Genomic DNA, 12976 nt, shown 5'->3' with positions numbered 1-12976 from the left:
GCCTTAGATCTCCTATTTTTAAAGATCTTCGCCTTACCACTAATGCTAGGGACACCCAATCCCCACTCCAGTAAACAGCAATACTGTTCTCCCATTCACTCAGGCTGGAATCTTAAAAGATTCCATCTGAAACCTCCTCTTGTATCCACTTTTCAACTATTTGCCCATTCCCATTGGCTCTTGTAAAAATGTATCACAGATAGTCAAGCTGGCCAGCTTCCCAATCCCACCTAGTCAGTCCTCTTGTTGCACAGATGAGAAAACGGAGGCTTAGAGTTCAGTATTACAACCACGAAACTAAGTGGCAAAGTTAGGATTCATCTTTCTCACTTTATTTCTGCTGCCACTTCATTTATGCAGCTCGTATAACAGAAAGAAGCCTCATAACTGATCTCTCCCCCTACTAATTCTGTCTGATCAGATTAGTTTCCTAAAACACAGGATGGCCAAATCAGTCACCTGCTTAAAAACTTTTAAAGACTCCGTTACTTAAAACATAATCCTTAAGACCACACTTTGCCTTTCCAGTCTGTTTTTTTTTTTTTTGGCTGCACCCTGTGGACTGCAGGCTCTTAGTTCCCCAATCATGGATTGAACCCAGAGCCAAGGCAGTGGCAAAGCCGAGTCCTAACCACTGGACCACCAGGAAACTCCCTGCCTTTCTGGTCTTATTTCCCACTATTCTACATATACACTTATATGCTAGCCAAAACAGACAATATTGTCATATATTTTTTCTCATCTGGGCCTAGCTAGTACACTTGCCTTCAAATTATGTTATTCTTATTCCATTTCTTTGTTTTCTCAAAATCTTACTTATCCTTTAGGATCCATATCAAATACCTCTTCGTTATCTCAACATTTATTGAGCATACAATATACAGAGTAATATGGTAGCATTAAAGAACCAAAGATGAATCAGACAATCTCTACCCTCAAAGAGGCTTCCCTGATAGCTCAGTTGGTAAAGAATCCATCTGCAATGCAGGAGACCCTGGGTTGATTCCTGGGTCAGGAAGATCTGCTGGAGAAGGGACAGGCTACCCACTCCAGTATTCTTGGGCTTCCCTTGTGGCTCAGATGGTAAAGAATCCGCCTGCAATGCGGGAGACCTGGGTTCGACCCCTGGGTTGGGAAGATACCCTGGAGTGGGGAAAGGCTACCCACTCCAGTAGTTGGATGCGACTTTCACTCACTTCACTCTCAAAGAACCTAAACAGGAAGGAGTACATTTGTGTATACATGTGGGGAGACAGGAAGAGTAGGGACTATGACAATAGTGACAAATGTCCAATGAAATAAAACGCCGGGCTTTATTTCAGGTGATAGGGACTTAATAAATGAGGAGAAAAGGTATTAAGGAAGTAGTTTCTTCAAGGATGAGGAGGAGTTAACTAGGGAAGGGAAGGTGAGCTACAAGAAAGGGGTCTTCAAGCAACAGGGACAGTAAGAGGAAAATCAAAACAAAGCGGGGCAGTAAAAAGCAGTACGAGATATACAGAGGAAGGCCTAAGTAGCTCAGTTCAGTCTTGCCTAAGTGTAAATCATAAAGAAGAAATCAGGGGGAGATAAAAATTGAAGGGGGCTGGAGGAGTTGCTTGTATATTTTTGAGATTAATCCTTTGTCTGTTGCTTCGTTTGCTATTATTTTCTCCCAATCTGAAGGCTGTCTTTTCACCTTGCTTATAGTTTCCTTTGTTGTGCAAAAACTTTTAAGTTTCATTAGGTCCCATTTGTTTATTTCTGCTTTTATTTCTAAAATTCTGGGATGTGGGTCATAGAGGATCCTGCTGTGATTTATGTCGGAGAGTGTTTTGCCTATGTTCTCCTCTAGGAGTTTTATAGTTTCTGGTCTTACATTGAGATCTTTAATCCATTTTGAGTTTATTTTTGTGTATGGTGTTAGAAAGTGTTCTAGTTTCATTCTTTTACAGGTGGTTGACCAGTTTTCCCAGCACCACTTGTTAAAGAGGTTGTCTTTTTTCCATTGTATATCCTTGCCTCCTTTGTCGAAGATACGGTGAGGTGGGAATGCAAATTAGTACAGCCACTATGGAAAACAGTGTGGAGATTTCTTAAAAAGCTGGAAATAGAACTGCCATATGACCCAGCAATCCCACTTCTGGGCATACACACTAAGGAAACCAGATCTGAAAGAGACACGTGCACCCCAATGTTCATCGCAGCACTGTTTATAATAGCCAGGACATGGAAGCAACCTAGATGCCCATCAGCAGACAAATGGATGAGGAAGCTGTGGTACATATACACCATGGAATATTACTCAGCCATTAAAAAGAATTCATTTGAATCAGTTCTAATGAGATGGATGAAACTGGAGCCCATTATACAGAGCGAAGTAAGCCAGAAAGATAAAGACCATTACAGTATACTAACACACATATACGGAATTTAGAAAGATGGTTAACGATAACCCTATATGCAAAACAGAAAAAGAGACTCAGATGTATAGAACAGACTTGTGGACTCTGGGAGAAGGCGAGGGTGGGATGTTTCAAGAGAACAGCATCGAAACATGTATATTATCTAGGGTGAAACAGATCACCAGCCCAGGTTGGATGCATGAGACAAGTGCTCGGGCCTGGTGCACTGGGAAGACCCAGAGGGATCAGGTGGAGAGGGAGGTGGGAGGGGGGACCGGGATGGGGAATACATGTAAATCCATGGCTAATTCATTTCAATGTATGACAAAAACCACTGCAATGATGTAAAGTAATTAGCCTCCAACTAATAAAAATAAATGGAAAAAAAAAAATTGAAGGGGGAAGTAAGGGGCAGACCTTTCAAGGAAAAAGCCTTGAATGCCACATTGAAGCATTTTCTTACAGGTGTCCAAGGAGCCACTGAAAAATGGAATGACACGATCAAATACGCATTTTAGTTAGCTAGCTCTGGCTGTTGGATAGAGAACAGATTTGGGGAATGAGGGGACAGAGGACACAGAAGTAGCTAGGAGACTGCTATGGTAGTCCAGAAAAGAGTTGTAATGTGGATGTTCGTTGATTTTCTTTTTTCCTGCACCCCTGCCTTCCTATATTGGAGACTAACTCAAGGTAAAAGTCTTCAATGGAAGAATGGATCGTAAGTCCCATTACAGAGCTGGAGTGGGTGGGTGGGGGGTACTGAAATGAGGGGTGAGGTTCTACTTCCTCTTCCAGTTGGGGAAGAAGTACACACATAACTTTGCCCAGTTTAAGTGGACACTCCAAAAAAAAAAAAAAAAGTGGACACTCCTGTGGAAAACCTTGATTTTGCAGTGGCAACACAAAGACCCAGAACCAACCAGCTAGACAGTATTCTGCAATGGGAGACAATGGAATTCTGCAGCATCATAAGCAGACTGTCAGCGCTTTGATCCTGCCCACATTCTCCACGTCTCCAACCTCCCTTGGTTCCAGATCAGTTTCTAAATCAATTCTCTAGCCATCCCCATGTGAGCCACACAACATCCTTTGAATATGTTCCCTTTCAGCTGTTAGTCAAAAGATGATTTCTGTGGTTTGCAACCAGGAATTCTAACAAGATGATGAGAACCCGAATCATAGCAATGTGGTTCCAAAGGTAATGAAGAAAAGGAACGGAGAGAGTGTAATAAAACTTAGGGGATAAAAACCGGTAGAACCTAGAGTTTACAGGGAAAGAGGTGTTCGGCCACTGTAGTCTGAGTTGCCTATAGCATGTCAAGTAGTGATATTCAATGGGAGGTTGGATGTATAAATCTAAAAGTTGGCTTGGTGACAGATTTGGAATTATCAGTATCAAAATAGTAGTTTTAAGAGTGGGGAGTACTCAGGGAGTATGAAGAGCAGAGAAAGTATACATAACACTGCGCCAATACTGTTGGGAAGACAACAGAGAATGCTGGGGGTCTGGGAAGAACTGAGTGTCCACTCCAAAGACAGCAGCTGTGTTCAGCTCTAGTTAAGTGTTACCATATGGAAACACAAATCCAAGGTTGTGAGAGAACTTTAGGTTTTCCAAAAGCCAGAAATACAGAGCTTTATGTAAGTCTTCCAGGTTTTAAACAAAGATAACTAATTTTTAAAAATGTTTCAAACACTTTGCAGGCTAAACAAAACACTTAGCTAAATTTGAGATTTTGGGTGTGGAGTGAGAAAAGCTACAGAGGAACCCAGGAGAACATCAGGATTTAAGAATCAGAATAAGCCACACCTATTAAGCAGGTAGATAAGGCAATGCAATGCAGCCGAAGCAAAGAGAGTAAAGAGTTACAGTGGGAAAGAGCGATCAATTACATCCAACAAAGCATAAATGTCCAATAATATAAGAATTTTAAAACTTGTCCGCTGGATTTAACACATCTCTACTTCTCACTATCAAGCTAAGAGTAGTCAGTTCCATGAGTTTTCATAGCATTTTTGTTAAGTACTTTTTTGGGATAATTATCTTCTAATTACTATTTGAGTTATATTTGTATGCAGAAGCCTCATGGGCTTCAAGTCAGAGGGATGTGGGTTCAAATTCCCATTCACGAAGTAAATAAACCTTTCTGAGTCTAGTTCATTCCTTTGTACAGAGGGAGATCAACGTGGTGGTGGTGTTCGGTGGCTAAGCCGTGTCTGACTCCTTGCGACCCCGTGGACTGGAGCACACAGGCTTTCCTGTTCTTCACTATCTCCTCGAGTTTCTCCATCTCCTCTATCTTCACTATCTCCTGGAGTACAAAGGGGATCAAATTACAGGGCCATTAATGAGGATTAGTGAAACATCTCACACACTTCTAATAAATGTTGATATATAACCACTATTTCTAGGAGGTACTCAACAAGTGTTCCTGGATAATAGTTGGGGAAAAAAATTGTTTTTAGCAGTGTCTCTACCTAATTTGGGAGATGCCAGTCAACCTTAGAGGGGATCACCAGCCAGATTAATGGCCTTCAAAATAATTCATTAATTTCAGCAGGTTAATATCTATGAGCATGAACAGGTAGGGCAGCCATTGCTTCCTCCATGTGAGATCTAATTTATAGCAAACAGGGATAACTACAGTTTAGATTCCAGAGTCTGAAGATCATGTTTAACTAACTGACTTCAGTCAGCCTAAACCTGCTGCAGATGTTCTAAGTCACTAGCATCTGACTTTTGGGTATTTAGAGACCTAAATGAAAACTCTCAGGGATCCAAGGAAGGATGATAAAGATTTCAGAAACACCCCCTCATGCCATCCCTCCAAGCACTTTTTTCCAGAACATCACATTTCTCTGATGTTCCTTCTACTTCTCTGGCCAATTCTCCTTTGCTACTCGTCTCCTCTACCAGCATTTAGGTCACCAAGCTTTGGTCCTAGGCCTTCCTTTTTTCTCATTCTGTACCTTCAAGGATGTCCAGTTCACATACAGGGTCTCGATTCATTATTTTCCTCAACAAACTAATTATATACTTCTCTCTCATTTATATCTCTAGGCAAGTCGTCTGAACTCCAGGCCTGTTTATTCACTTGCTTACTCAGCAGCTTTTCCTGGTAGTCCCTACAATCTCCCTGGCTGACCTTTTTGTCCAGCTCTCCCTAGAACAGGCTTATTACCTCAAGGAGACTTGATTTCTTGGTGGTCTCCTCCACATCCACTACCACGTGTGTACTCACAGAAGGTGATCACCGTCTAGCATCTCCTATGAAGCCATGGCTGAAGAGACCAGAATCTCTTTCCTTACCACTCCTATCCAATATTTCAGAATCCTACCTTCACCCCCTAAACATCCCTCAAATCCACCCACTTCTGCCTCTACTACCATTCTGGGTCAACTGACCATCCCCACTCCCCTCGACTACTGCAGCTGCCTTCCAACTTGTTCCCCATCCGTTTAGCCTATTTAATTCTTTGTTGTTTGCTGTTGTTTAGTCACTGAGTCATGCCTGACTCTTGTGATCCTATGGATAGCTCCTCTGTCCATAGGATTTCCCAGGCAAGAATACTAGAGCGAGTTGCCATTTCCTTCTCCAGGGGGATCTTTCCAACCCAGAGATTGAACTTGTGTTTCCCACATTGGCAGGCCAATTCTTTACCACTGAACCAACAGGGAAGCCCATTTAATTCTTACTTATCCTTCAAATCTCATTTCAACACCATCATTTCAAAGAAAAGCTTTCCCTGACCTCCCAGACAAAAAAAATCACCAAACTTTTGAATGTACATTACACACCTGGCCCTGTTTTAAACAATGAAAATGTATTAGCAGACTGAACTTGAAATAACTGTATTTTTACAGATGAGGAAATTGAGGCACAAATCATAAGCAATTGACTCAACATTCCACGGTTAACGGAAAGTGGGGCAGGATTCAAACTTAGATAGTGTAGCTTCCAAAGTCACATCCTTAACAACCCAACTATATTATGGCGTAGGTTATATGCCTTTATTGTAAGTTCTCTGTAACATCAATAATTTCTCTTTTGTAGTAGACTGATTAACTGACTATATAATTGTTTGCTATCCAGCCTTCCTCACCCCCATATTAGAATGCAAGTTACACAAGGGCAAGGTCTGTGTAGGGCTTATTACAATATTTCCTTTGTTTATCAGGTGGTAATGGGCACCCTGTGTACTTTTGTTGAAGGAATGCATTTTCAACTTCTAGTCAAAGGTGTGTGGGAGAGGGGATTGGGGGGGGGGGGTGTGCTGCATAACACAGAGGTATCTGGCCAAAACCACACACTTCTCTCAGACTGCTGAGACAGTACACAGGCAGCGGCACATTTCCTACCAGAGACATTCAGAAGAGGCATCAAAAGGTCCTATCTTTACTCTAGGACCTGTAGCAGACACAGCTTTCACATGGAGCAAAAGAGGCTGCATTTAATACACATAACAGACTATTTTCTGTAGTGTGGCAATCACTATTGAAAGCCGCAAAATTTTAGTTATCTCCTTTAGGCTTGGGACCCTAAAAGCCTCAGTGGTGGGTAATTTAAAGCTGTGGCAAAAAGTGAATGGATGAAACCATACTCACACGCCTCAAAAATGGGGCATGGATTCAGCCTCATTGTAGATTTTATTCCAGTGAAACCCTGGAGTTTTGGTCTAAGTCTGAAGAGAGAAAATAAGAGCCTAACCTTTAAGGATCAGTGCCCTGAGGTCAAGTTACACTGGATCTGGAGAAGTTCCTCTTCACTGGTGCGTGTTCACTACGATGAAAGTCATATTCTAGGTTCTAAATTAAGGAATATCTAACTGGATCAATATATTCACCTTGAATGACATCACTTTTGGACATCCAGCTTAAGTAATAATATACGCAATTTCTTTTTACAGAGGAAATTCCGATTTATAACATTTGTAAGTTTCAGGTGTACAGTTTTTTTCCTACCTCTGTATACACTACAGCTTGTTCACCACCAAAAAGTTACTTTGCATTTATTACCATACAGCTGATCCCCTTCGCTCACTTCACCTCCCCTCCCATAATATATATAATTTAGGTAATAGTCATGGTCCTCTTTATGCCCTCCCACACCACCCCTGCATGCCTTACTTTAACTGGCCCAAGTATATATATGCTTTTTCAGCCTAACAGAGAAATAGAAATATTTACTTAATTTACTTGTTTATCTTTCAGTTCTACTGCATGGCTTGTGTGATGTTCCCCAACCAGGGATTGAACCCAGGCAGTGAAAGCCTGGAATCCTAAACAGTAGGCCAACAGGGAACTCCTACTCAATTATTTATGAGGGACTGTTTTCATTGCAACATTTATGCTAAAAAAGTATGTGTGGCAGGAGAGGAGAAACACTGTTATTATCTCACTTATGCCTCTAGGCACAAAAAAGGACCCAGAGAGAAGGGATGATGAAGTCAGTGAGTTAGTTTCACTTGCACTGGCTGAAAAATGAAGTTGTCTGTGACTGACCAAGTGATTTTCCTCTGTAGAGCTTAAAAGTATTTCACATAATCTTATCTTCAAAATAACTAAGTTAAATAAAAGAAACTATTATTCTTTTTTTTCCTTTTGACAGAAATACAAAGACAAAAAGAAATTTTACATTCTCAAGGCCCTACAACTGCTAAACGTACAGCTTTAATAAGCTATGGAATGCTTACTTGTCTAATACTGTAGTCAAAGACAGTTCTCCTCCAGAGGCCTTCAATGAATTTCTAAATGGGGGGAGATGATAATGAATGAGGCTTTGAAGTCCCACAGACCAGGGTCCTACTCCTGGTTAAGTTATCAAACTCACTAAGTCTTATTTTTTTCTCTTCTGTAAAATGAAAGTAACATCACACACATTTTCGGGGTTATTCTGAAGATTAAAAGATTATGTACAATGTTTGGCACACAGTAGGCAAATAAAAAGGAGTTTATTATTCCCTGTCCAATAATTTAAGAGTACCACTAAAGGTTTCTCTCAAAGCAAAATCACTCCTTAGAGACTTGGCTGAGCTGATCTGCTAAGCAGAATGGTGGGATACTAAAGTAGATGCAAAAGTTTCATAATCAGAGTAGCCAGACTGCTGCGCAGGATAAAAGACCCGCACTACTGTGCTGAGAAAGCAGGATAACACTTTAACCTCAAAACCTCGGAACAGACTGCAACCAGCATGGGTGGCTAGGGCAACATGCAGGTAATTCAGTTAATTATTTTGTGTGTTTATAGGAATGATGCTGGTATCTGAGTACTTTGCTTACTTCACAATGCTGCCTGTGGGAACTTACCAGTTCTGCAACTGACTCGGCTGTTCCTCAGGAGCTCACACAGCCCTAGTCCCAAGTGCCTCAAATTTTAACTCCCATGACTTTCAGGATAGCAGTGAATGAATTACCCACATAAATACTGAAGACCTCATGGAAAAGATGTCCCCACCAAGAGGTACACCTGAAAAACGGGCAAAAGCACTACATATTTAGATTTAATGTGCTTCCCTGGTGGCTCAGAGGTTAAAGCCCCTGCCTGCAATGCGGTAGACCTGGGTTCAATCCCTGGGTCGGGAAGATCCCCTGGAGAAGGAAATGGCAACCCACTCCAGTATTCTTGCCTGGAGAATCCCATGGATGGAAGAGCCTGGTGGGCTACAGTCCACGGGGTCGCAAAGAGTCAGACACGACGGAGCGACTTCACTTCACTAATGTGTAAATAAACAAAGAATGACTTGAGGCTGAACGGAAGCAACGAAACACAAAACACTGAAAGTTCAGTGTTTATGCAACTTGGCAGCCCCTATTCAGAAATTCTGAAAAATCGTGCCTGTCATTAAGTTTACTCATATGGATGAGTATCTGATACACATCTGATATCTGTAATATGACATGAAAAATTACAGAATAAGTGAAATATTATTTCATGTTCCATTACAAAACACTATCATGACTTGGTTCTGTGTAGGCTGCCAAATTACCAACATTACTGTTTTTTTCCTAGAACCAATCAAAAATAAATTCCTGTACCACTAATGGGACCATGTACCTCTGAATACCCATGTCACTTAAGAATAATTCCCAAAGATATGTTGTACCCCAAATTATGTAGTGGAAGAGAAAATGGAGGTGGGATATTCCAAAGGTTTTTATAATAAGACCATGAGAGACAATTTGAGAAATCTGAAAGACTTTACAGCTCTTGAATATCCTTCCTCTCAGATGAAATTAAGAATTCAACTAATATATATTCTTTTACAGAAAGTTACTGACATAGTTTAAGGAGAATTACAGAACAAAACAAAAAGGTGTTAGTACTGGAATACTGGATATTACCAAACAAATCAGAACTATCAGATTTAGGGCGCTGACATACACTCGGAGAAAAAAACACAGTCCTGTTACTATCTAGTAATTTGGTTATTATCTAGTAATTTTAAAAGTCTGTCATTTAATTACCTTTTTAAAATTTAAAAAACAAAAAAAGCCTGGAAATACCAAATAAAAATAAGCCATACACGATAACTTTCTCTGGAAATGTACTGAGGGAATAAAATCAGGAATGCTTCATTCTTTCAATAACAAAGCCAATCTTTTAAAAATTACGCATAAAGGTGGTCTTCCCTGGTAGCTCAGACAATAAGGAATTTGCCTGCATTGAAGGAGACCCGGGTTCAATCCCTGGGTTGGGAAGATTCCACTAGAGGCAGAAATGGCAAACCACTCCAGTATTCTTGCCTGGAAAATCCCATGGGCAAAAAAAGAAAGGAAAAAAAAAAAAAAATCCCATGGGCAGAGGAGCCTGGCAGGCTACAGTCCACAGGGTTGCAGTCAGACACAAGTGGAGCGACTTAGCATACACGCACACAAACACACACACGCACACACACACACAAAGGTATGTGATATTTAAAATCCTCAGTTTGGTTTTGCAATTTTTTGTACTTTTATTTGACCATGTTCTGAAAACTCTTTTCAAAAAACTAGTGAGAATATATTTGAAAAGTCTTAATAGGAATGGGCTCAAATGCCATCTAGGCTCCCTACACTGTCCCATTGCTTGGAATACATTCCTGGACTCATCCCTGCTAAAGGTGCATGGAAAGTAACTATCTGTGCCAGTCTTTCTGCTAGATTTTTCATGATCATGTAACATATAGAGGGGTAGAAATTAAGTGCTTTATTTTTGTTAAAAACTTCTCCTGCAGGATCTGAAGGCAACAATTAGATACTTTAAAGTTAACTTACACCCCTTCCCACGCAGTGCAGTGGTAAAGAACCCATCTGCAATGCAGGAGATGTGGGTTGGATACCTGGGTTGTGAAGATCCCCTGGAGGAGGAAATGGCAACCCCTTCTAGTATTCTTGCCTGGAGAATTCCATGGACAGAGGATCCTGGCAGGGGACAGTCCATAGGGTCGCAAAGAGTTGGACACATGAGCACACATGCAAAGTACAGAAAAGTTGACTATTTTGCTTCATGTGACATTCAATAACCAAGAGTTTAGTGAAGGATGGAAAGTGATGGGTAATAAAATGGCAAAAGAAATTGTTACCGACTGAACAGCTAGCTTATTAAGCTGTTCTCTGAGAAATCTCAGAGAGTAACATACTCTGTAGTTTAAATTTAAAATATCCAATAACTACAAAGAGGTGGACTTATTTTGCAATATAGAGAAACAATGAAAATTTTAAATGAAATATGAATTAGTCAGAAAAGGCAAAGCAAACAAAGAAAAAAAGCTGAACTACAACTTCATGTAAGAACCAACACAAAACAAAACAGAGTTAGTTAAGGTTGGGAGAAGGGGATCCAGGATAATTCAAAATTGAATACATGGTTAAACAAAGCTTTAGGCAATAGTAAACAGTTCATACAACAGCTACGCTATATAGAAATACAATTGTTACTTGGGTGCCAGGCCGTGCTTAGTTGCTCAGTTCTGTCCAACTCTTGAGACCCCTTGGACTATAGCCCACCAGGCTCCTCTGTCCATGGGGGTTCTCCAGGCAAGAATACTGGAGTGGGTTGCCATGCCCTCCTCCAGGGGATCTTCCCAACCCAGGGATCGAACCCAGGTCTCCCACACTGCAGGTGGATTCTTTACCATCTGAGCCACCAGGGAAGTCCATGAATACTGGAACGGGTAGTCTATCCCTTCCCCAGGGGATCTTCCCAACCCAGGGATTGAACCAGTGTCTCCTGCATTGCAGGCGGATTCTTTACCAGCTAAGCTACCAGGGAAGCCAAGTTATTTGGGTACTAGGCACCAAAGGAACCCCTCTTGAAAATTAGGGTCTCTTTGCATTCTTAAATGGTCTCAAGACAGAAGTGAAAAGGTACAATGTCAGTGACCCAAAATAAAAGGCAAAGTGAACAAAATCAAGCTGGTAGAACTTCGATAAACTTCCACCAAAACGGAAATTTGGTTGATGGAAAATAAACTGTTTCAAATATATATATATATATATATATATATATAACAGAAGGATGAAAGGAAGACCATTCGCTCTGTGAGAAAAAGAACAATTAATTAAAGAGAAGATGAGTAGGATCTGAAATGATAGTTTACCAACGAATCGAATACTAAAAGTAAAAGAGTAAATACTAAGTTGGTTATAGTAGGTGCAAGGATAGGTCAAGCAAAGACCTGTGGATCAGGGACTAGTTCAAATACAACTCCAGAAGTGGAGTCACTTCTAAGGCTGAGGGTGGAGGGTCCAGAACAATATTGTCTTGTTTATCCTTCAGATATTAGGTTAAACGTAAGCTCAGAGATAGCTTAACCCTTGCAGGACTGTAGACAAACAGTATCTTCAAAGCATTTAGCATTCATCTGAACGAATATCAAATCTCATTCTTTCAAAAACAAGTACAGAGCTTGAAACCCACAAATTACTAAAGTGTTAGTTTTGCCCAGAAAAACCTCACCCTTTTCAAAGGAGACATGTACACTGGTTTCTTTTAAAGATCAATTCCCTTCACCATCCTACCTTACCTACCAGAAACTTGACCCTTCTAATAATAAGTGGTGAATTTTTCCTGTTACAACCAAAACTCTGCAGTGGTGGTTATCACAATACCAAGATTCTTTCACCCCATCACCCAGCGGGTGCTGCAGAGAAGACTGTCCCAGGAAATACAAGATCTGTGTTTCCTGGTGATTCACAACCAGCTCAGCAGATTTCTATTTCTATCATTTCTATCCATGTCTAAATGGATTTTGTCAATTTGGGAACGGACATACTCAAAAGGCCAGAGGCACAGGATAGATCAAACATGAGGAGAACAAGAACTATGTGTCACTAACCATGCACTGTTTCATCAAATCACTTATCCTAATCCATCATTCCTTTGCTACTGCAGTTTGAAACCTTCCCCGAAGCCTGTCTTTACACACACGTACGTTCTCTTTGGCCAACGTCCTTCATTTTGCCTTGCAGACCCACTGGCATACCACTCTTACTACCTGTCTCTTTAAATGAAAAAGGTTGTTTTCCTTATCATAACTCTTCTTTTCCTTTAAGGGGTGGGATAATCCAAAATATTTGCAATGAGAAACTTCCCATGTTCTCGCCCTAAGAG

The 12976-nt window shown here is 40.8% G+C and overlaps 1 protein-coding gene across 7 annotated transcripts in view; it reads right to left on the bottom strand.

Annotated features, from left to right (window-relative positions):
• Window positions 1–12976, bottom strand: part of CHD8 (chromodomain helicase DNA binding protein 8) — a 63717-nt gene that overhangs the window by 49427 nt on the left and 1314 nt on the right. The gene's annotated exons all lie outside the window — the stretch shown is intronic.

The sequence above is a fragment of the Odocoileus virginianus genome, chromosome 6, assembly GCF_023699985.2.
Source record: "Odocoileus virginianus isolate 20LAN1187 ecotype Illinois chromosome 6, Ovbor_1.2, whole genome shotgun sequence".
Lineage (NCBI taxonomy): Eukaryota > Metazoa > Chordata > Mammalia > Artiodactyla > Cervidae > Odocoileus > Odocoileus virginianus.
Note: the sequence above shows the minus strand (reverse complement) of the source record. Positions and strands in the feature narration are given on the sequence as shown.